Source organism: Felis catus, chromosome E2 (assembly GCF_018350175.1).
Source record: "Felis catus isolate Fca126 chromosome E2, F.catus_Fca126_mat1.0, whole genome shotgun sequence".
Taxonomy (NCBI): Eukaryota; Metazoa; Chordata; class Mammalia; order Carnivora; family Felidae; genus Felis; species Felis catus.
This window is the reverse complement of record NC_058382.1, coordinates 34,009,993-34,035,815: the sequence shown is the minus strand read 5'-3', so window position 1 is coordinate 34,035,815 and position 25,823 is coordinate 34,009,993. Positions and strand designations below refer to the sequence as shown.

Below are 25,823 nucleotides of genomic sequence, written 5' to 3'. Positions count from 1 at the left end.
TGGCCTGGGACCACAGTGGATGGGGGATGGGTGCACTGGCTGGCTAGGGGCAAAGCAGGTGAGTGAGAGGGAACACCAACAGTGTCTGTGATGGGCGTCCTAATATCTACCAGGCAAGGTTGTTGGGCGATGAAGCAGGCAAAAATCCCTGACATGGCTTCCGGCCCACTAGACAGGCTCGAGACATGTTAGCTATGATTACAACCGCGTTGTTGTTGTTTCCTCCATAGCCCCAGCCCGTAGCAAGGGTCCAAAGAAGGAAGGGAGGGACAGCAAAGAGGACACAGCTTGAGTCCGAAGCTTCTGAGCCATGTTCCTTTGGCTTCTTCCCTCTTCCTGACTCCCCAGGCATGGATTATGGGGGAGCACCCAGAAGGCTGGGTAGAAAAGGGAAACGGGGGGCTGACGGGTCCACTGGCTTGTTGGGTCCCGTCTCCTTGTCTCTACCAGGGGGTCTCCCACCTGCCTTCCCTGTTCCCGGGGCTGGTGGGAAGGGTCAGGCCAAGGAGAAGGGCCCATGGGAGGCCAGAAGCCTCGTCCACACAGCACCGGCAGGCCTGGGTTCTGCCCCTGGGCCCGGGTGGGAGAAGAGAGGACAGAAGGGGGAGGCTGAGGATGGCCAGTGAGGAGAGAGGGACAGAGATAAAAAAGGGTTTGGGTTTAACCTCAGCCCCAGAAAGGCCATGGTTGGTGGGGTCATATGAAAGGCACCCTCTGTCAGGACAGAAACCTTAGACACTTGGACAGAAATATCCCGCAAGTGAGAAAGAAAAATGCCGCTGAAGTTGGCTTCTCAGGACTGAGTGGACAGTCAGGCCTGGGGACCCTGGGATGGACCCGACCCACAGAGGCCCTCAAGCCCTCTCAGAATGCCCAATGCCAAGCCCTGAAAGAAGTAACGAGATCTGGGCCTCTGCCTTCCCTGAAGGGTGGCTGGTTACAGTCTAAGGCTTCAGAGGATGTCTCAGCCTGGGTGCATGACCCAGTGACCCAGACTGACCCAGTGGGCTCTTTCTAGAAGGCCGATGCAGCCCCACCCTAGGAATGGCCCTCTTTTCACTGCAGGGTTCCCTGGGGGGACACCTTCAGAAAGATGTTAGCAGAAGGGGCACCCGGGTGGCTCAGTCAGTTGGGCATCTGACTTTGGCTCAGGTCATGATCTTGAAGTTCATGAGTTTGAGCCCTGCAGCGGGCTCTGTGCTGACAGCTCAGAGCCTGGAGCCTGCTTTGGATTCTGCGTCTCCCTCTCTCTCTGCCCCTCCCCGACTTGCGTGCACGCACTTGCTCTCTCTCTCTCTCAGAAATAAACATTAAAATAAATAAAGATGTTGGCAGCCATTTCCTCCCTCAACCACAAAAGCCAGTGGAGCAGACAAGAGGGGTCCTTGACACAGGACCCCTGTGGGGGGATGAGGACGTGGGGGTGACTGTTCCTTTGAAAACCACCATCTTCATTATCCTCACAATGTCAGGCTCCTCCAGGACTTAAACTCAGTTACAGGCCTTTATTGATGCAGAAACTGAGGCTCCCAGCAGTGAGGGGATCTGCCCAGGCCACTTCTAGAGAGCCGGCAGGTGAACAAAGGTCTCTTGGCCTTGCAGCCCCTCTAGGGGGGTGGCGTGCACGGGTGGGGGGTGGGGAGGGATCCAGAGAGGGTGGAGCAGCCCAAGCCTACACCCTGGGCCTCAGGCCTGGGTGGTACCTGTCCCAAATCCAACGAGGCCTCTCTCTTCTCCTCACTGCAAACTGGGGAATCTGGGTCCCAGCCCGCATCACTAGGCTTTAAGTCACCTCCTTCACCCCTACCACCTTCCTGCTCAAAAGGCTTGAGCTCTCCTCTGGGATCGGGGTGCCCTAGAGCCAGCAGGGGACCAGGTAGTGGCCTTGCCTCTCCCACTCAGCCCTGGCAGCTTGGGCCCAGCACCCACATGAAGTGGCTGGTGACGCCTCCACGAGGCTTTTACCCAACATGTTCCTGGGCCTCCAGAAGGCTCTCCTGGGATCTGTCAGGTCACGTCAGGAGTTCACCAATTTGTTTGCACATTAGAATAATGGGGGGGGGGTGCTTTCAAAAATTCCAAAGGGCCACACCCTGGGCCAATAACAGCATCGTCTCTAGGGGTGGAACATCAGCATCGGTACTTCTGGAAGTTCCCCATGTGATTCTCATGTGCTGACAAGCTTGGGAACTAATATTCTAGGCACGATGACACCAGTTCTCCACTCCCAGCTGGGGGAGACTGGTTCTGTGTTCCCTTGCACTTGGCACCCTGCTTCTCCAGTAAACCAGACCCAAGTGATTCTTGCCCTCTGAAAGGTTGGGGACAGGAAAGCCACCAAGACAGCCGTATTTAGACGAAACGCTGTGGGTATCCCCCAATGACTAACACTTCCGCCTCCAGCCTGTTCCTTGGCAGGCTCTGTGGCTCTCCCAGCTGCTCTCACACAGGCCCAGGCTCAGCACAGTTCCACCAAACTGGAAAGGAAGCCAAGGTCTGGAAATCCCCTCTTTGTCTCCAACCACCCTTTGGTGAGAATCCCAAAGGAATTTAGTTTCGGGATTTCTGCGGGACAAAGTCAGTCAGAGAAGGGGAAATACCATAGGATCTCACTCACACATAGAGTTAAAAAAAAAAAAAAACAAAACCTAGCCAGCCAACCAACCAACCAACCAACCAACCAACCAACCAAACAAAAGATCCAGAGAACAGATTAGTTGCCAAGGAGTGCTGGTGGGGGTGGGCAAAATGGGTGAAGGAAATCAAAAGGTACTGACTTTTGGTTATAAAATAAACACATCATGAGGATATAATACACAGCAGGATGACTACAGTTCATAATATTCTATTGCATATTTGAAAATCATTAAGAGACCGATCTTCAAAGTCCTCAACACAAGAAAAAAATTTTCTGTAACTATGGGTAGGGATGGATGTCACGTATAGTGGACATCATTTTGCAATATATATCAATATTGAATCATTAAGTTGTCCACCTGAAACTAATATAATGTCCTATGTTAATTATACCTCAGTGAAAAACGGACAATTTTTAAATAAATGGGTGAAATAAGACCTATCCAGAGACTTTTTACTAACTGAAGCACCATACTACCTTCAACGAATGGTCTTCTTTCCAAAGGAAATTCCCATTTCCATAGATATTTATTATTTTTCTGCTTACAAAAAATAACCAGTCACTTAAGAAGTCCTAAACATTGCAAAAATAAAACTTAAAGTTTATATCTCACGATTTCGCCCATTAGGGAGAGGCATACAATTTCTATGACTCTTTACCCATAGTGGAGGACATTTTTGCCTGATCCGAGAATCAGAAGAATGTCACTTCTTTAAAACTTTTCTAAAAATCATCTCCCATGTAACTTTATTTCTAAACTGTGGCTCACCATGAACAGAAGATAACCCTCAAGAAAAAAAAAATGGTGCTGTTGAACTAGAAGAAGTTACCACCTGCCCAGGGCTCTGACCTGGGGCCTGGACTCCCGTTGCTGAAAAGGAGACCAGGAGTGTGAGAAGCACTAATTCAGCACCAACGGAGACTTTCTCCTTGACTAATCAGGAAGGATTAATGAGAACTGAAAAGATGACAATGTTCTCACTTTATGATTCAATTTGCATGAAAGCCCTGACCGCACACCTCCTGAAATAATCGTGTTGACTCCTACTGGATATGTCTCTCTTTGGGGCAACACTGACCTGTCCATTTCAAGAGGAGGATGCTGAGGCCCAGCAATACGCAGGACACCCTTAAGAACTCAGGGAAAAGACTACCACGAAGACACATAAGTAGCAAATTATTTCTCTTTACCACAAGATCCAAATGCCTCAGAGTACCAGCTTCCCAGGGTTTGAATGCTCCCTCATTTTGCCATGAGGAGCAGAAAGAATCACCAAGGCAAAGGACTGATGGGGATTGGGTGACGGTACAGGCTCTATCCCTCCACCAAGGACATGGGTGTTGGGGCATCATGCAATTTCCCAGCTGCCTGCAGCCTCTACATTTGCACAGGAGAGAAATTTAGAAACAAACAGTTTAAAAATAAAGGTCAAGGAGAGGATTCTGGAAGATGGCAGAGTAGGAAGCACCAGGACTCTCTCTCCCCACCTAGACAACACTTGCACGGGCACAATCTGTCTGATGGAATTGTTGGGGAGCTCTGAAGTCTTTGAAGAAGACTTCCCACTTCCAGGGGAAGGCCTCGGTGGTAAATTGTGGTTAATTTTGGTCAATTCCAGCTCTAAGCACAGTAGCGGCTCTCCATACCCCAAACCTGGTCACATGGCAGACAGCTGTGCATATGTTCCTGAAGCAGCCTGCACACAGCCTGGAAGACTCAGGGTGAGTAAAAAGGACCTTGTCTTCCAAATATTGGAGATTTGTGCTCTGATTGCTGATTATTGCTTCTGATCACAGGTGCAGAAAAAAAAAAAAGGCAGGTAGTCATTGTTGTTGTACCTCCCCTCATTGTTGCAAAATCCTCTCCCTCCAGTTAAACTGTCAGGAGATTTAAAGGGCTAGACCCCTTTGATCCCACCATTATTTTTCCCTTCTCCCCTTTCTGGAGCTAGACATTAAAGACTAGGACACAGAATCTGTACATAAGGAGAAAATTAGAAAGTGACCACATATGCCCAAGGAAACCTCAGCAAAAACACAAGAAGACATTAGATTTACACCTCAGACTGCTCAGACTGCTCGTCAGCACAAAGACAGCACACACACACACACACACACACACACACACACACACGATATCCAAAAACAGTAACAAAAATCCCAGAAAACTCTGGGGAAAGGAGAGAATCTGATTTCCAGAGATACCACACTATTATATTCAAATGTCCAGTGTTCAACCAAAAAAATCACAAACCATATGAAGAAACGGGAAAGTATGACTCATTCAAGGGGGAAAAAAAACACCAACAGACTCTCCCTGAGAAAGACTTCATGGCAGATATCTCAGACAATGATTTTAAAACAACTGTCTTAAAGGGAGCCTGGCTGGCTCAGTCAGTGGAACATGCAACTCTTGATCTTGGGTTGTTGGTTCCAGCCTCACACTGGGTGTGGAGATTGCTTAAAAATAAAATCTTTAAAAAACTGTCTTAAATGCTCAGAGAACTAAAGAGGTGCAGAAATTCAAGAAAGCGATATGTGAACAAAATGAAAAAAAAAATCAATAAAGAGATAAAAAGAAACCAAAAAAATTCTGAAACTGACAAGTACAATTACTGAAATGGAAAATTCACTAGAGGGATTCAAAGGCAGATCTGAACAGGCAGAAGAATCAGTAAACTTAAAGACAGGGCAATGGAAATTACCGAAGCTGATGAACAAAAAGAAGAAAAGATTGAAAAAAAGCAAACAGAGCCTAAGGGACCTGCACATCATTAAGTGGACCAGCATGCACATTGCGGGAGTCCCAGAGGTGAAGAGGGGGGAGAAAAGAGGGCAGAGAGAATATTTGAAGAAATAATGGCGGAACACTTCCCTAATTGGATGAGAGGCATGAATATAAATATTCGAGAAGTGCAACAAACTCCAAGTAAGGTGAACTCAAAGGAATCCAACCAAGACACATGATAATCATATTTTCAAAAGCCAAAACCAAAAGTGAATCTTGAAAGCTGCAAGAAAGAAGCAAACCATCACATACAAGGGATTCTCAATAAAATTATGTGTAGATTTCTCATCAGAAACTTGGGAGGCTAGAAGACAGTGGGCAGATATATTCAAAGTGATACAAGAAAAAAAAAACCCTATTAACGAAAAACCCTGCATCTGGCAAAACTGTCCTTTGGAATTGAGGGAAAAATCATGACATTCCCAGATAAACAAAAGTTGAGGGCATTTATGACCACTAGACCTGCCTTACGAGAAATGCTCAAGGAAGTCCTGCAGATGCTACACATTATTCTGAAGCTGTATGGAGAAGCAAAGGTAAATACATAGGCGATTATAAAATCTAGTATTGTAATGATGGTTTGTAATTGTACTTTTTGCTTTCTACAGGATTTAAGAGTCTAGTATATTTAAAGGAAAACAATTATTGGTGTAAAAGCTAGTATCATTGTAACTTTGGTTGGAAACTCTAAATCTTGTTTTCTACATAATTTAGGAAATGAATATATTTGAAGGAGTTAGTAGTTTATGTTTTGGGGTACACAATGTATAAGGTTGTAATTTTGTGACATCAACAACCAAAAGGGGTAGGGACAGAGCTGTAAAGAAGCAGAGTTTCTGTATGCTACTAAAGTTAAGCTACTATAAAATCAAATTAGAATGTTGTAACTTCAGGATGTTAAATGTCATTCTCATGGCAACCACAAAGAATAAAGCTATAGAATACAGACAAAAGGAAATTGAGAAAAAATTTAAACATTTCACTACAAAATAATGGGGCGCCTGGGTGGCGCAGTCGGTTAAGCGTCCGACTTCAGCCAGGTCACGATCTCGCGGTCCGGGAGTTCGAGCCCCGCGTCAGGCTCTGGGCTGATGGCTCGGAGCCTGGAGCCTGTTTCCGATTCTGTGTCTCCCTCTCTCTCTGCCCCTCCCCCGTTCATGCTCTGTCTCTCTCTCTGTCCCAAAAATAAATAAACGTTGAAAAAAAAATTTTAAAAAAACAAAATATTAACTAAACACAAAAGAAGACAATGCAAGAAGTGAGGGACAAAAAAGCTGTAGAGCATATTAAGAACAAAGAGTACAATGACAGAAATAAGTCCCTCTTTGTCAGTAATCATGTTAAATGTAAATGGATTAACTCTCTAAACAAAACACAGAGATTGGCAGAATGGATAAAAACACATGATTCAATTATATGCTGTCTACAAGAGACTTACTTGAGATACAAAGACAAAAACAGATTGAAAGTAAAAAAATGGAAAAAGATATTCTATGCAAATAATAACCAAAAGAGAGTAGGAATGGCGATATTAATATCACAGGAAATAGACTTTAAAACAAAAAAGGTTATAAGGGACAAAGAAGGACATTATATAATAATAAAAGCTTCAACACAGCAAGGAGATGTAACAATTGTAAACATTACATGCCTAACGACAGACCACCAAAATGGAGAAATAGACAGTTTTACGGTAATATTTGGAGATGATAATGCCCAACTCACAATAATGGATAGAACAACCAGAAGAAGAGACATAAGGAAATAGAGGACTTAAGCATACAATCAACCAACTAGACCGACATATATAGGACACTCAACCCAACAACAGCATACACATTCTTCTCAAGTGCACAAGCAACATTTCCCAGGATAGACCATATTTTAGGCCACACATTAAGTCTCAGTAGATTTTATTTTTAAAGTTTATTTATTTCAAGAGAGAGTGTGTGGGTGTGTGAGCAGGAGTGGGGTAGAGGGAGTGTGTGTGTGTGTGTGTGTGTGTGTGTGTGTGTGTGTGTGTGTATGAGAGAGAGAGAATCCCAGTAGGCTCCGAGCTGTCAGAGTGGAGCCCAAGATGGGGCTTGATCTCATGAATCATGAGATCAGGACCTGAGCTGAAACCAAGGGCCAGACACTTAAACAGACTGAGCTACCTAGGCGCCCCCAGTCTTGATAGATTTTAAAAGATAGATATCACACAAAGTATCTTCTCTGACCATGAGATGAAGAGAAATCAATAACAAAGAAAATTGGAAAATTCACAAAATTGTCAAAATTAAACCACACACTTTTTTTTAAAGTTTATTTACTATAAGAGAGAGCGAGAACGGGAGGAGGGAGGAGGGGATGAGGGGTTGAGAGAGACGGAGAGAGAGAATCCCAAGCAGGCTTCACACTTGGATGCTCAACCAACTGAACCACTGAGACTCCCCTAAACCACACACTTAACCAATAGAGCAAATAGGAAATCACAAAAGAGATTAGAAAATACTTAGAAATAAATGAAATAAAAAACATAACATACCAAAATGCATGGGATCCAGTGAAGGCAGTGTTAAATGAATGCTTACGTTAAAATACAAGAAAGGTCTCATATCAACAGATTAACTTTATAATTTAAGGAACTAGAAAAAGAACAAACTGAAACCAAAACCAGCAGAAAAGGGGAAATAATAAATATTAGAGCAGAAGTATAGGAAATAGAGAACAGAAAAACAATAGAGAAAAATCAATGAAACCAAAGTCAGCTCTTAAAAAAGATCAACAACACTGACACACTTTTAGAAAGATAAAGAAAAAAAGAGAGAAGATTCAATTTACTAAAGTCATAACTGAAAGTGGTAGTATTACTACCAATTCTACAGAAATAATAAGGATTATAAGAGAGTACTATGAACAATTATATTTCAACAAATTGGGAAACCTAGATAAAATGGAGAAATTTCTAGGAACACACAACCTACCAAGACTAACTCATGAATAATAGAAAATCTGAATAGACCTGTAATCTCCTAATAAGGAGATTAAATCAGAAATCCAAAGTCTCCCAACAAAGAAAAGCCCTGGACCTGATGGTTTTACTGGTGAATTCTATCACACCTTTAAAGAACTAATACCAATTCTTCTCAAACTTTTCCAAAAATTGCAGAGGAGGATACACTTCCTAACATACTTATGAGGTCAGCATAACCCTGATACCAAAGCCAGGATACAGACACTATAAGAAATCTACAGACTAATATTCCTTGTAAACGTTAATGTGAAAATACTCAAAATAATATCAAGACAAATGCAAAGCCTATTAAAAGGATTATACACCATGACCAAGTGGGATTCATTCCTGGAATGCAAGGATGATTTACCACATGAAAATTGATCAATGGAATACACCACATCAACAAAAGGAAGAAAAAAACCCCACATAATCATCTCGATCGATGCAGAAAACGCATTTGATAAAATTCAACATGGTTTCATTATTTTTTTTTAAACTCAACAAACTAAGGGAGTACCTGGGTGGCTCAGTCGGTTGAGCATCCAGCTTTGGCTCACTCAGGTCATGATCTCGTAATCTGTGGGTTCAAGCCCCACATTGGGTTCTGTGTTGACAGCTCAGAGCCTGGAACCTGTTTCGGATTCTGTGTCTCCCTCTCTCTCTGCTCCTCTCCTCCCCTCCCCCGCCTCAAAAATAAATAAATACTAAAAAATTTTAAAACTCAATAATAAAAAGCATAATAAAAGCCATAATAAAAGCCATAATACAAATAAAATAATAATAATAATAAAAGCCATGAATGAAAAAATTCACATAATAAAAGCCATGAATGAAAAACTCACAGGAAACATTATATTCAGTGGTGGAAGATTAAAAGCTTTTCCTCTAAAATAAGGAACAGACAAGGGTGTCTGTTTTCCCCACTTCTATTCAATATAGTAGTGGAATTTTTAGCCAGTGAAATTAAGTAAGAAAAAGAAACAAAATGCATCTAAATCAGAAAGGAAGAAGTGAAATTATCTGTTTGCAGATGATATACAATATTCTTGCATGTAGAAGATCCTAGACTGCACAGATAAACCATTAGAACTAATGCATGAATTTGGCAAAGTCGCAGGATATAAAGTCAACACACAAAAGTCAGTTGCATTTCTAGTCACAAATGATGTAGAATCTGAAAAGGAAATTACAAAAATGAATCCATGTACAATTGCATCAAAAATAATAAAATACTTAAAAATTAACATACGAGGTGAAAACCATGTACAATGAAAACTACAAAACATTACCAAAAGAAATTAGAAGCATAAATGAATGGAAACACACTGTAGGTTCATGGAATGGAAGATTTCATAACATTAAAATGTCAATATTATCCAAAGCAATCTACAGATTCAAGAAAATTCCCACCAGAACCCCAATGATGTGATTTGCAGAAACAGAAAAACCCATCTTAAAATGGAATCTCATATGGAACCTCAAGGGACCCCAAATAGCCAAAATAAAAAAAAAAATCCTGAAAAAGAAGGTCTCGTAATTTCTGATATCAAAACTTACTACAAACTAAATCAAAACAATGTGGTATTGACATAAAAATAGACATATAATTGACTCTTGAATAAGATGGGTTTGAATTGCAGGAGTCCATTTCTACAAGAATTTTTTTTGATAAATACAAAATTTATCAATTTACAGTACGGTACAGTACTGTAAATATATTTTCTCTTCCTCGTGATTTTCTTCACATTTGTTTTCTCTAGCTTACTTTATCATACGAATACAGTATAGAATACGTACGACATACAAAATATGTGTTAATCGACTGCTTATGCTATTGGTAAAGCTTCTGCTCAACAGTTTGCCATCAGTAGGTGGGGAGTCAAAAAGTGATACACGGATTTTTGACTGCCCAGAGGTCAGCACCCCTAACCCCCACATTGTTCAAGGGTTAACTGTATAGACTAATGGAATAGAATAGAAGGCCCAGAAATAAACCTTTGCATATATGGCCAAATGAGTTTTTACAAAGGTGTCAGGTCCATTCAATGGGGAAAGGGCAGTCTTCAATAAATGGTGCTGGGGAAACTGGACATCTGCACGCACAAGGATGAAATTGGACCCTTACTTTATGCCACATACAAAATTAACTCAAAATGGGTCCAGGGCCTAACTACAAGACTCAAAACAGTAAGACTCTTAGAAGAAAACATAGGACTAAAGCTGAACTACCATGGATTTGGCAATGATTTCTTGGATATGATCCCAAAGGCACAGGTAACCAAATATATATCTTAGACTTCACAAAATTTTACTTTTGGACTTCATGAAAATTTTAAAACTTCCGTGCATCAAAAGACACTAGCCCCAGAGTAAAAAGACAACCCACAGAATGGGAGAAACTATTTGAAAAACATATATTTGATAAGGGATTTATCATCAGAATATATACAGAATGCCTAAAATTCAGTAACAAAACTAAATGCCTGGAATTGAACAACAAAAAGACAATTCAAAATTGGGCAAAGGACTTGAAGAGATGTTTCTCCAAAAAAGGCCTATGAATGGCCAATAAGTGCCATCAGGGAAAGGCAAATCAAAACTACAGACATAGACCCCACCTCACACCCATTAGGATGGCTACTATCAAACACACACACACACACACACACACACACACACACACACACACAAAACTGAAAAAAGCAGGTGCTGGCGAAGACGTAGAGAAATTGGAATGCCTGAGCACTGCTGGTGGGCCTGTAAAATGGTACAGCCGCTGTGGAAAACAGGATGGTGATTCCCCCCAAAAAACTAAGAACAGAATTACCATATGACCCAGCAATTCTGCTTCTGAGCATACACCCAAAAGAACTGAATGCAGAGTCTCAAAGAGATATTTGTACACCCATGATCATAGCAGCATTATCTGCAACAGCTAAAACATGGAAGCAACCCGAGTGTCCATCAATGGAGGAACGGACAAGCAAAATGTGGCATATTCATACAGAGGAATACTATTCAGCTTTAAAAACGAAGGAAGTCCTGCAATATACAATATGGCTAACCCTTGAGGATATTATGCTAGGTGAAATAAGCCAGTCACAAAGAGACAAATACTGTATGACTGCACTTATATGAGGTACGTCGAGTATCAAATCCCTAGAGACAGAAGAAGGTAGGGCGGTGATGCTGGGGACCGGGGAGGGGTTGCTGGAGAGTTACTGGGCAATGGGCATAGAGTTTTGGTTTTACAAAATGAAGAGTTCTGGGGGTGGATGGGGTGATGGCTGCACAACAGTGTGAATGGACATAACACCACTGAATATTTTAAGTGGTTAAAATGGTTAAGATGGCAATTTTTATGTTATGTGTATTTTAACTTCATAAAGTCCATATATTCCTTTAGAAGTCCACCCTGAGGGGCATCTGGGTGGCTCAGTCAGTTAAGCAGCAGACTCTTGATTTCTGCTCAGGTCATGATCTCGCAGTTCATGGGGTCGAACCCCACATCGGGCTCCACGCCGACAGTGCTCAGAGCCTGCTTCTGATTTACTCTCTTCCTCTCTCTCTCTCTCTCTCTCTCTGCCCCTCTCCCCAGAGCACTTGCTCTCTCTCCAAATAAATAAGTAAACTTAAAAAAAAAAAAAGTCCACGTTGAGAACATAGCCTAAGGAAATAATCCAGAACGTGAAAAGCTCTAGCTGCCAGGATGGTCATCACAGCGCTGGATGTCAGACACCTTTCCGGACACAGATGCACTGGCTCAGACACCAAGCCACCTGGAATACTGTGGCCTCGGGAAGATTAGGGTCTGTCCAGGTCTCCCCGCAGGGGAGGGGATGGGAGGCTGCAGTCATGAGGTCGCCTCCAGTGCAGGTCCAGCCTTTTGTTAAATTACACGCAAAAAATTCACTCACAAGAAGCACTGTGAGCACAGAGGACTTTAAGGTCCTCTTTCTCCTCCCCTCCCTTTTTGCTTTTTGCTACAGCTTCTGCCTGGTTCCCTCTTCCTCCAGACACCATAATGGTTCATGGCTCCCTGCCTCACTCCCCCCAATTGTCCCAGGTGCCCCTCAAGAGAAGGCCACGCCTGGCGTCTCCACACACAACCTTTCCTGCGCCCTCCGCCTACCCCCTCGCCTACCTAGTCTTTCTTTACCGCGGTCACCGCCTCTCCACAACCGCACATCTCCATGCAATTGTTTGTTGCCTTTTTTCTATTGGCACATCAGTGAGACTTTGTCGTGTTGTCGGCTATAACTGAGTGCCCAGCACAGGACCTGACATGTTACAGAAACTTGTGCTGAGCGGGCAATTGATCGCTGGGCGGAGCCAGGCGGGAATCTGTGCTGGCAGTACCCCCCTTACGTGGAGAAGGGGGCATCACCCCACCAAAAATGCCCTCTGGCCATCCTACCCCCAAGAAGTTTCTGGGGGGTCTCCTCCCTGGGTGGCCCAGCCTCTCTCCCTCTCCTCCCTTCTCTTAGGAGCAAATACAGTACCCACCCCTCGTACCGCCACCCCATTCACATGTTCCATGCAGAGTCTGTCCCATCCCCCACACCCTGGTCCTTGCTGACCACTTTGTACCCAGGCTCCACTCTCTCCAATCCTTTCAAGGTATTTTTCCCAAAATACTTCCCTTCCTGAGAGGAATCTGGGGCGGGGGCGGGAGGGGGGCTGTGGAAAGAATTAAAATGTCACATTTTTAGGGGCGCCTGGGTGGCTCAGTTGGTTGAGCATCCGACTTCGGCTCAGATCATGATCTCACGGTTCATGAGTTTGAGCCCCCCGTCGGGCTCTGTGCTGACAGCTCAGGGCCTCGAGCCTGCTTCGAATTCTGTGTCTCCCTCTCTCTCTGCTCCTCCCCCGTTCATGCTGCCTCTCTCTCTCTCCTTCAAAAATAAATTAAAAAACATTTTAAAAAATTTAAAATGTCACATTTTGTTTTTCATATAAAAGAAAGGAAACAGTCCACATGTAGTAGAAGAAAACAAGACCAATGCTTAAAAAAGTGGATATGGTTCCGCCATTCTATGGACAACTATGTGGCCACTTAAAGTTCCAGTATGTTCATATTACAGACAACAAGCCAATTTCCTTAATATGTACAGTGGTTTTATTTACAGCTAACTAGGAAAAAGACCAACAACCCAGTGGAAAGTGGACAAAGGGTACGAAGAGGCAGATGATGGAAAAAGAACTACAAATGACGCTTAAATATTTGAAAAGATAAGAGAAACTGGGGGGAAAGACACCATTATTCATCTCGCAGGTCTGCAAATATGGAAAAGTTTGATAACACGTGTGTTTGGGGGGCGGGGTGTGGGAAGCAGGTCCCCTCACACATAGCTGCTGGGAGTGAGCATTAGTCCAACACATAAGGAGGGTAATTTGCCGTATTCACTAAAGCTCAAACTGCATATTCCCTTTGGCCTTGCAAATGTTGCATATGTGAGAATACGCACACATGATGCCTGAACAGAGATATTCACTACAGCACTGTTAGGGACAGCAAGAGACAGGAAACACCCTAGATACCCAATAACGGTTAAATTAATTGTGGAACAACCATAACAGAGAAATACTATTTAGCCGCTAAAAAGAAAAAAGCAGATATTTTTGTTTCGTGGTGATGTGGGAAGATTTCCAAATTACATTACATTTTAAAAAAGATAAAGGGGCACCTGGGGGGTTCAGTCGGTTGAGCATCCGACTTCGGCCCAGGTCATGATCTCACAGTCTGAGTTGGAGCCCTGCATTGGGGTCACTGCCGTCAGCACAGAACCTGCTTTGGATCCTCTGTCCCCTCTCTCTCTGCCCTTTCCCTGCTTGTGCTCTCTCTCAAAAGTAAATAAAACATTTTTTAACCCCCCCCCAAAACAAAAAAGATAAAAACCACTATCTAGAGCATACCACTATTTGTGAAAAGGGGGGAAAATATATATATATTTGTATATATACAATATATGTGTGTGTGTGTATACATACACACACACACATATATATACACATTTATACACACACACACACAGACACACTCACACACACACACATATTTGTAAAGGCCCACTTGAAGTATTTTTGGAAGGAGACGTAAGAACCTAATAACATTGGTTGCCTTCAGGAAAGTAACCAGGTGGCTGGGAGAAAGAGGGAGGGAGAGTTACTTTCCATTATATACCTATTTGTAGGTTTTATATTATTTTACTATATGAATGTATTAGCTACTAAAAAAATGAAATAATTTAAAAAATGAGATAGGATGTAATTTTCCTGTAACATATAATTCCATTGTAGTTCAAAAGGTATAATTCCAGGGGACTTGGATGGCTCACTTGGTTGAGCATTTGACTCTTGACTTCAGCTCAGGTCATGATCCCAGGGTCATGAGATAGAGCCCTGCATCAGGCTCTGTGCTGGGCATGGAACCTGTTAAGATTCTCCTCTCTCTCTCTCTCTCTCTCTCTCTCTCTCTCTCTCTCTTCTCCTCTGTCCCTCTCCCCCACTCATGCTTTTTCTCAATCTCTCTCATAAAAACATTTAAAAAGTATATGTATATTTTTACATATGAGTCTATTTAAAAATATGAATATACACACATAGAAAAAAGACTGGAAGTAACCAAAGGGAAAACAGAGACGATCTGAGGTCAAGCCAATGTTCTCTCAAGGCTCTTTGAAGTTCTCCTTTACCAAACATCAGAGCATCTCAGCGAGAAGGGCTGTGCAAAACCTTTCTGGGGAAGACTCCTGAGTCTGAGAATTTACCAGAAGACTCTGGAGTGACCCAAAGGATGGAGCAGGAGTCCCATCACAGAGAGTCAGGCTGGAAGCAGCATAAATGAGTGAACTCACATTTCCCCAGGCCTCTCATCCCCCTATCCCAGGAAAATGACTGGTTTCATGCCTTGGTCCACTAGGGAGAAAGGATGTCCACAGAGCGGAAGAAGAGTCTGGGGTCAGAGATAGCCAGAACTAAGATCATACCTACCTCCACCCTCCAGATTCACAGAGAGCTAAAGACCACTTAGGGTTTCCCAAAGGAACAGAAGGGGGGTCCGTGCCAACTTCACCCAGCTCTGAAGGACCCAAGTACCCCAGATAGCATGCAGGTTACACAAGGACGCGTGTTTTACAGGTAACAAGTCCCACATGTAACCAAGCGCTTGTCTGCCTCACCGCTTTTGCAATGGTTTTAAGTAGTGTGTGGGAGAGACATGTTCTCCAGGGTGACCAGAGGGACCAAAAATCTTCCCTTCTCTAGAAATCCTACACCCACAGCCAAAGTGATCAATTTTTCAATTCTTTGTTTCTTCGCAAATCATCTGGGCCTTTTCCTTGCAGACTAGATTTCAGCCAAGGTAGACCTGTGGGCTACCAGCAACACAAAAACAGACCTGGCAAAGGACACCAGTAGTTTGTGTCCTTAGAACACCTACAAGTTTTTATGGGGCGCCTGGGTGGCTCAGTTGGTTGAGTGTCTGACCTTGGTTCAGGGGGTGATCTCGCGGTTCATGAAGTTGAGCCCCACATCGGGCTCTCTGCGGTCAGCGCAGAGCCCGCTTCAGATCCTCTGTCTCCCCCTCCACCCCAGCCTCTTCCCCACCTGCACCCTCTCTCTCAAAAATAAGTAACATTAAAAAAAAAAGTCTTTACAAAGTATTGGCACTTGTATCAATTTGCTTAACCCTTAGTCGACTCTGTGTGGGAGGCAGAAGAGAGGTTTGGGGATGGTGAATTTGCTTCCTAGCTGGCTAGACTTGTAACAAAGTATCCTCCAGGGAAAGATCCTTCCTTGCCTTTTCTGGCTTCTGGAGGTGGCTGGCAATCCTTGGGGCTCCTTGCCTCATAGATACATCATTCTGACTTCTGCGTCTGTTGTCACATGGCTGTCACCTCACTGTGTGCTGACCTCTTCTCTTATAGGGACACCAGTCATAGCGAATTAAGGGCCCACTTACTCTGGTATGACCTCATCTTAACCAATGACCTCATCTTAACCAATGGCATCTGCTACGACCTTATCTCTAAATAAAGTCACATTCAGAAATACTGGGCGGGGGGGGGGGGCGGGGAGCGCGGTTAGGACTTCAACATATCTTTTTCAGGGATACAACTCAATCCATAACAGACAGGAATAAACATACTAAGGAGTTCTGTGGAATTTTCCTCAGCAGGGCGATATATGTGCCTACTTGGCCTGCCAAACATCCAGTCACCTCTGCAACTTTTTTTTTTTTTAATTGTGAAACACTTCCAGAGACTTTCCCCTCTGCTCGTCCACCTTCATCAAGGACCCATGGCTCTCCGCATGCTTGTGTGGTGCTTTGAGGTTTGACCACGCCCTGGGGCAGGTCTCATCTCATCTAACCATGAAGCACCCTCTGCGGGACACATTATCATCCCCATTTCACAGATAAGAAACTGAGCTTCTGAGAGATGTTAGTTCGTGGTCACCCTGCAGATACAAGGTGCTGAGAGCCCTGGTCTGCCCGCCTCCCCCGCCAGGTACCCAGCTGCGTGCCGTGCTATGGAGACAAGGCAGGTGGCCACGATCAATGGCCAGTTGGCACTAGAGTTCAACCATGTTTGAGGAAGGCATACTGGGGAGGAGCTTGGATGCACCCTACAATAATCAGTTTTCCCTCTGCTGTGTTCTCCAGTGGGGGACCCAGCCGAGTGCCTTTCTGGGCTTATTGCTTCTTAGAAGGAAAAGCAATTTGGAGGGATGAGGCTCTCACCTGGGGTACATCCCACATCCCACCACCCCCAGGTTTGGGAGACTAGGAAGTGCTGATTTTCAAACTGTGTTTTTTTAAATATTTATTTATTTTTGAGACAGAAAGAGAGAGAGAGAGAGAGAGAGAGAGAGAGAGAGAGAGAGAGAGTATGCGTGCAAGCGGGGGAGGGGACAGACAGAGAGGGAGACACAGAATCTGAAGCAGGGTCCAGGTTCTGAGCTGTCAGCACAGAGCCTGACATGGGGCTCGAACTCACAAACCGTAAGATCAGGGCCTGAGCCGACTGAGCCACCCAGGTGTCCCTTCAAACTGTTTTTTGAGTCTCCAAACCCCCAATCTTTTAAAAAGGAAATGTAAGGATCCCCAACTTATAAAACAGATGCAAAGCATGCTTCAGGTAGGGATCCCTCTCATACCTCCCCAAACGGCCACCTCAGCAAACTCCATGTCCTGACCTCCTGAGTGAGAAAAATGTCTAAAAACCACATAAAGTGCAAAAAAGCAGATAACAAAATGCTCCTATGTCTTCACTTACTATGGGGTTAAAATGTTCATGAGAAATAGGCGGGAAATTTGACATTAAGAAATTACCGTTAAAATGCTTACAGTCTTCAGACAGTGTGGTTATTATTATTTTTTTTTAAGATTCCTTATCTTTTAGTACATTCTGAGATATTTCAGTTGAAATGCTGTGATGTCTGTTTGAAATTTGTTTCAAAATGAGGTGTGGTAGGGGCGCCTGAGTGGCTCTGCGGGTTGAGCAAGCCACTCTCGGTTTCCACTTCGGTCATAATGATCTCAGGGTGTCAGGCAGAGCCCCACGCTCAGCAGGGGGAGCCTGCTTGAGTCTCTCTCTCTCCCTCTCTCCCCTCCCTTCTCCCCCACTCTCTCTTTCTCTCTAAACTAAAAAGATAAATAATGAGGTGTGGTAGAGACGAAAATGGGCTGCGGAAGGTTGGCGTGGTGGTTACATGAGGCTTCTCATCTGGCTCAACCCAACTCTGTTCCCTCTATTCTGTAAGTGTGGCATGGTAACAAAAAAGCATTTTTCCGCTAAAAAGACTGAATTGTGCGTGACGAGCAGCGTGGCTTCTGTAATTCTTTTTAAAACAAATTATTATCGAAGTACAGTCGGCATACAATGTCATATTAGTTTCAGGTGTCCGACCTGGCTATTCCACCATTCTCTACACCTGTAGCTGCCCTTTGTCACCATTACAATGCACATTACTTTTCATCTGCGTGAGTTACTTTGTAACTGAAAGTTTGTACCGCTTTTCTGTAAAGCACTTCAGTGAAGTATGACTGACACAGAAAAAGCTGTGTGTAATGTATACAACCTGATGAGGTTGCAAGAAAATATACACCTGTGAGATCATCACCACAATCCATGCCATAAACCCACCATCACCTCCAAAAGTTTCCTCTCGCCCTGTGTGTGTGTGTGTGTGTGTGTGTGTGTGTGTGTGTGTGTGTGTGTGTGGACTATAGGCTGTATGCTGTACAGAAGGTCTCTAGGACTTACTTATCTTGTGTATCCAAAGCAATCTTTTAGTACTTCTTAATTACCTTTATGTATTTCGTCCACCCCCCCCCCCACCCATCTCCCACATCTTTCTTCTTTTTTTTAATTCTTTAAAAAGCAATTAAAAGTTAAAAGTTCCAGGAGGTGATAGGGGCGTTGGGAGGGTGCGGAGAAAGGCGAGCGCAGCCGCGTCCCCCGTCCCTTGGCCCGGCGGTGGGGCGGGGGGGACCCCGACCTGCCTTCCTCTGCGGCTCGCACCCAATGCCCCAAACTTCTCCGGGCGGCAGGCGGAGCGCCGCCCGGCCCCGGGCGCCCCGTCTGTCCACCCGTCCGTCAGTCCTTCCACCCGGCCAGCCGGCGACCTTCGGGGTCTCCCGCCCAGCGCCCCGGGGCACCGCCACCTCCCCGCGCCGCCCACCCGGCCTGCACCGCGGCCCCCGGGCGCGCTCGCTACTCACCGGCTGCGCTCCTTCCCCAGCGCGCTGCGCACGAAACTGAAAGCCAGCGCGGAGAGCTGCGGGGCAGTGCCGGGAGCCGGAGGCCGCTGCCGGGAAATCACGTGGACCCGAGGTGCGGAGACCACGCGCGCGCCGGCTGGGCGGGGGCGCACCGCCGTTCCTGCGCGCCGCCGGCGGGGCGGCGGGACCCGGACACACCCCCGAGGGGCGCGGCGGGCGCTCGCCGCTTCCGCGGAGGCGAAACTGAGGCAGAGGCGCGCGCGCGCGCGCGAAGGGGTCAGAGCGCTGCAGAAGGACCCCGGGATGAGTTCAACGGTCCGCTCTCCTGGGACGCTAAGGAGGCGGGGACGGGGCGGGAAAGAGGAGATGGTGGCGGCGCGCGAGGAGATGGAGCCCACCCGGCCTGGCTCCTGTCCCTCCATGAAAGGAGGGAGAAGGGAATAACGGCGACAATTGGTCTTATGAACTGAGCCTTTGGCTTTCTGACACGGTGCCAAACACCATCTAGGAATTTCGCTAATCCTCAAAAGGACCCTAAAGCGCAGATGCGAGCGTGACCCCGTTTTACAGATGCGCAAACTGAGGTCGAGCGGAGAGAGGTGAAGGACTCTGCCCCCAGTGGCACAGGCAGACACAGGAAGAGAAAGGCACCAGGAGCACTGGGCGGACAGAAAGATGAGCTGGCTCCCCCAGGAGGGTCTCAGCAGCAGTCCTGAACGGGGCGACGGCAGTGGGGGGAGTGGTCCGACTCCCCTTCCAAAGCTCCACTAACAACCTCCTGGCTTTTGCACCCCTCCCGGGACAGGGAGCTCCCTTTCTCCTGCAGGGAATACATCCATCCCTGGATTCCACCCACGCCCGGGTGACAGCCCTGCAGCGAAGCAGCTTTCCTCTCATCACTTTTGTCCCCCTGCCTCCCAGGCCACGTGTGTGAGGGTGTGAACGTGGAGGTAGGCAAGGTGGTGGTCATGAGCACAGCCACATCAGTGCCAGGCACCCCTGGATTTATGCCCTTCTCTCCAACTACTGGCCAAATACCTTTACTCAGGGCTCAAGGACTGTGAAACCACCTTGACCCTGCGAGAAGCACTGCCTGACAGTCCCGAGGAGTGCTCCTGGTCAACTTAGTGAGCCTGACCCTTGCTTTGGGCCCCAAGATAAAGAGAAAGCAGCCCAAGAGAGCATTGGAGGGGACAGAGCAGGGATCGGAAGGAGCCTGACTCAGGAGATGGTGGCCTCCTGACAAATCTTCCCAAACCTGAAGGGGCACCCCCTGCCAAGTGCCATATCAGCCCTTGCCTCCTAGCCATCAAGATACAGGCCAGCCCGGGGCGCCTGGGTGGCGCAGTCGGTTAAGCGTCCGACTTCAGCCAGGTCACAATCTCGCGGTCCGTGAGTTCCAGCCCCGCGTCAGGCTCTGGGCTGATGGCTCAGAGCCTGGAGCCTGCTTCCGATTCTGTGTCTCCCTCTCTCTCTGCCCCTCCCCCGTTCATGCTCTGTCTCTCTCTGTCCCAAAAATAAATAAACGTTGAAAAAAAAATTAAAAAAAAAAAAGATACAGGCCAGCCCCCTTTGGCACCCTCATGATGTGGACCCTGACCTCATCTCTCTCCCTCTGCTCTTTGTTCTTTATACTACGTCGGCCTCCATGAAGTTTCCTGAGTCTGTCATGATTCCTTCTTCCCCAGGGACTTTGCACATGCCAGTGTCTTGCTTTCTTTCCCCCATCCCATTCGGCCAACGTGGCAGGAGGGATTTTCTTCATGCATCTTTCCTGGAGCCTTAGTGCCTCCCAAGACCGGGATGATAGAAACCTTTCGTACTACAGCCTGAGGGTGGGAAGAAGACCTCTGATCAGAATAAGGTGGTCCAACTGAAAATATGCTTATGAGAGATTTCTCTTCCATGTTAACATCTGATTTACTTTTTAGGGGCTCCGTCCCCCTCTTTTACCAGAAAGCAGACCTCTGTGAGGGTCCCTTACTGCCCCCCCCCCCCGCCATCTTTAGGATCTGAAGCCCCTCGTGCCCCCATAGGTCCTGTCCAGCACTGGAACCACATGGAACAGAGGAGTGACAACTCACGCGGGAAGCTGGTCAGGAGAGGAAACGGCACCTTTGATGGTGGGTAGGCAAAGAGGCTGAAAGGAGCCAGCGCTGTGGGGGAGGGGAGAGAGGGTCTGGGAAACGCTCTCTGCTGACCAAGGGGAAGGCTAGGAGACCCAGCCAGGGCCATTCCAGCTTCCACTCTTTCCTCTCTCCCAAAGCCACATGGGCAAGCAGATATTCACAAGAAAAGCAAAGCCAGAGCACGTATCCTGTGGGGAAGGGAGCAGAAAGCTGTCAGGGCCTCCTCGGGGCCTTCCCCTCGGCACGCCCCAGTAATGGTGTCTGACACTCCGCCATGAGCGTCACCTCATATGGATGAATATCCTACAATGTCGAAGAATTCGGAGAGCATCAAATCCAACGCCCCCATTTTATAGGAAGGGAAACTGAGGCTCAGGGCTGGGCTTGCACCGGGTCCCAGCCTTCCAGCCCACAGCTCTTTCTGTCACACCAGGTTGCCAGTAGGGGACCTGTGCCCTTAAAGTGGGTCGAGCCACCCTGTGTGATGGCAGAGGTAATATTCTCCGGGTCAACCCAGAAACAGGGCTCCATGCTCTGGCTGGGCCATCAGCGTGTAAGGCCACTTCCTTCAAGAGGTGCCTTGAAGGAAGGGAACCCGGGGCTCCTAGTGGCTAGGGGGTCAGAGGCATTTGCAGCTCTGTCTGAGGAGAGCCTAAAAGGTGAATGAGTGCCTCCCCATGAGGTTCGCATCCCCCAACAGCTCTGGATAGACTTGAAGCTGCTGTGCCCGTCAAGAGAGCCACTGTGAGTGCTCCCTGGGCACTCACGTGACCAATGCGGCGGGGACCCTACGGCCTGGGCAGGCATCCATCCATCTGTATGGCCGTGATGAAGTCCATCCCAACCCACACCTCTCGTCTTGCTCCCCACCTCGTGTGGGACCTCTCCTGAGAGAGGCCCCAGGGTGGCCTCTGACTGTCCACAGAGGGGAATCCAAGGCTCAGGGGACAGCCTGCTGGCCATTGCTCTCCTGCCCCCTTCGGCCCCCTTAAGCCATACCACCAGGATCCCCTTCCCAACAGACACTCAGGGAGAATGGCGGGTCCCGGAAAGAGACAAGGGAAGGATCCTGGGGTCTTATTTCCTTTGGTCCTGTTGCCTGATTTTCTTTAGGGTCTTCTGTCTGCTTTCTTTAAGACATGAGGTACTTGAGGGGCGCGTGGGTGGCTCAGTCAGTTGAGCATCCGACTCTTCATTTCGGCTCTCACAGTTCATGAGTTCGAGCCCCGCATTGGGCTCGGTGCTGACAGCTCAGAGGCTGCTTGGGATTCTTTCCCTCCCTCTCTCTGCCCCTCCCCCAAGTGCATGTGCTCTCTCTCTCTCTCTCTTTCTCAAACTAAATAAATAAACATTAAAAAAAACAAAAGACGTAAGCTACTCTAGGGCTTAGCTCTCCCCGTCTACCCAAGACCATTTCCCTCTCTCAAGTTGGAAACAGTCTTCGATATAACTCTGAAATCAAAAAGAGATGAGAATTTGGCCCTCCGTTGGACCCTCATGCCCCAGAAAAGAAACTGTGGGAATAATTCCAAGTGCTTCTGTCTAATATTTGAGGCCCTTTTTTTTTTTTTCAACGTTTTTTATTTATTTTTGGGACAGAGAGAGACAGAGCATGAACGGGGGAGGGGCAGAGAGAGAGGGAGACACAGAATCGGAAACAGGATCCAGGCTCCGAGCCATCAGCCCAGAGCCTGACGCGGGGCTCGAACTCACGGACCGCGAGATCATGACCTGGCTGAAGTCGGACGCTTAACCGACTGCGCCACCCAGGCGCCCCGAGGCCCTTCTTAAGAGAGCCCTTTTGAGCGCTCTCTTGAGATCTGCCTCCAGCCTCCAGTCCTTTGCTCAGGTGGTCCTTTCCTCCCACCCTGCCCTCCCTCTGGTCTTCATGGTGATTCTTCCTCCTAATTAGGAGTCAAGGTAGAAGGGGGCACCTGGCTGACTCAGACGGTAGAGTGTATGACTTGACTCGTGAGTTCAAGCCCCACGTTGGGGCCGAGCTTACTTACAACAACAACAAAAAAGTCTAGGTAGGATCTTGTCAGGTCATAAGTCCTGGAGGGAAGGGACCATATTTCCCCACCGATATCTGTGCCTGTCCCCAGGGGGGGCTGGGGAGAGATCTGGGGAGTCAACCACCCCCTCCTCTCTCTCTCTCTAAAGCACATACCAGGAATCCCAGAGGCTTAGGAAGAGCTTCTTGTTGGAAAGTTGTTGTTGGTAAGTTGTCAGAGTATACTGAACTTTTCAGATTCCTAAATAACAAACAAACAAACAAAAAAGTAAATAAAATAATACAAAACCTCAAGAGGTGTTCAAAAGGCTAGCTGCAATGTGCTATCCTGGATTGGATCCTAGGACAGAAAGGGGTATCAGTGGAAAAAGTCTGGAGTTTGGTTAACAGCAATGTACCAACATTAATCTCTAAGTTATGACAAAAATACAAAGGTTAGGAATGACTGTGGGAGGCAGTACGCTTTTCTCTATTTCCCATGATGTACCTGCATTCCTTTTGTCTTCAGCATTTGTGCATTAAGAAATATTGAAGATACACATAGTTCTTAGGCTTGATTCCTTATCTACAATGACAAAAGCAAGTGAGCTCTGAAAACTGCACATTTTTTCCTCCTGTCTGTCAGTAGACCCGGCCATTTGGATAGGGGGCTATCTATAGTATTTATCTCATTTCTCGTGATGTGGAGAGAGACCAGTGTGTGTGACTGTGGGGTGCCACCCCACATCCCATAGGGGGTGTCCTGCCATATATCCAGGTCACACACACGGTGCTACCTTTCTGAAATCCACAAGATTCTGAACGTGGAAGTTCATATGGTCTTAATGGACCAGGGGGTTGTGGATCTGTGTGACAAACCCCCCACGTCCTACCTCCGAGCCTAAGAATGAAATGTTACTAAAATGGCTGAAACACCATGTGTACCTCTCCATAACTTGTGTCATATGGTTTTATCAGGAAGATGCCCATGTTTTTAAAAGCAGTCAATTGCAACAGGGGCGGTGAGAAGAATTTGGAGGTTTTGGAGGCCCCTCTGTGGGCTGGGTCCCCTATTTCCCCACCTCGCCCCATACCCTCCTCGCCTCTTCTAAAGCATAAGCCACCAAGAGTTACCTGCTTGGGCATGGGAGGAGTTATACTATCACAAAGGAACTGCCCATGACCTTGTTCTGACAAGCAGTCTTGGGCATCCTAGAGCAGTGGACAGTTACTTGAGGATGGATGGTGGGGGAAACCAGGGAAAAGCTGTAGGAGACATAAGGGGTTCCATGGCCAGGACAGGGACCTGTCAGAACAGCTGTGGTCACTTCCCCCAGAGATGGGAAGAATGCGTTGATATGGGGTCCCCATGGCTGGGAAAAGAGGAAGCAGCCTGGGGCAGGGGCTGGGGTCTAGGCTGGGCTCTGTGGCTTGAGTCAGAGGCCCCACTCCATCACTAATTTGCCACTGCTGACCTTTGCCCTCTCTGGCCCTTGGCGCCCTCATCTATATGACAGTGAAGCAATCCTTTGCCTTGTCCACCTGTCAGGGCTTGGCAAGGATGCCTTTACTTAGCCTTCTGTGACCCATCTTCTTCTGCAAAGTGAGGATAGTAATAGTAGCTACCTCATAGGGTTGTTGCAAGGATAAAATGAGATAATCCACATAGAGAGCTTAGAACAGGATCTGCTGCATGGGAACCCTCCAAGAGATACTGTTGCTTTTTCCAACAATATTCCTGGAATAATGACTATACTTCAGCCCTGGGTGAGAAGGTGGGGTACAGCAAAGAGGTGAAAAGACATGGTCTCTACCTTTAGGAAGCCCAACATTCATCTGCTAACCCCAGAACCAAATGCAAAATTGCATCTGAGCAGTATTTTAAAGGAGAAATGCACCAAACTGTGGTTTGAGGACCCTGAAGAAGAGATCTGACCTAGTGTGTGTGTGTGTGTGGGGGGGGGGGCTTTTCCTGAGGATGAGGAGGAATCAGATGGGGGAAGAGAGAGAGAGAGCATTCAGGGTAGAGGTAATAGCATGTGCAAAGGCCCTTTGTGTGGGGGGAGCATAAAGCATGGCTAATGCAGGGGATGGGGTTGGGGAGTGTGGCCTCAAGTGGCCTGGGAAGGTCAGCAGGATCCCCAGTTTACAGACTGTTGGGCTAGGCTCTGGGAGACCTCTCTCCTCAACAAACAATTGAAATAATGGCTACATTACAACAAAAGATTTTATTTAATACGCAGCTCAAAAGAAAGAAAGAGATAATCCCAGCCACTAGAGATGAACTAGGAACTGAGAGTAGCCCAGAGAAACAAATTTGAAGATGTGGGTTCAAACCACACTGGCCTGGGGTTTAACACCCTCAGAGGGAAAGAAGTGAGATGAAGAGGTGGAATAAATAAGTGATATTAATATCATAATAGTAGGGGACTTTAACACCCCACTTAGAGCAACGGATAGATCATCTAAGCAGAAAACCAACAAAGAAACGATGGCTTTAAATGACACATTGGAGTGGATGGACTTAACAGATACATTCAGAACATTTCAT

At 46.5% G+C, this 25,823-nt stretch overlaps 1 protein-coding gene across 2 annotated transcripts in view; it reads right to left on the bottom strand.

The window, feature by feature from the left end:
• NLRC5 (NLR family CARD domain containing 5) overlaps nt 1–19,281 on the bottom strand; it is an 86,966-nt gene extending 67,685 nt beyond the window's left edge. Inside the window, exon 1 of one of the 2 annotated variants that reach the window (XM_011290148.3) lies at nt 19,151–19,281. The gene's annotated coding sequence lies outside the window, so the exon portion shown is untranslated. The remainder of the gene's footprint in view (nt 1–19,150) is intronic. The other variant, XM_019819771.3, reaches the window with a different exon arrangement.
• Between the last annotated feature and the right edge of the window lie 6,542 nt (nt 19,282–25,823).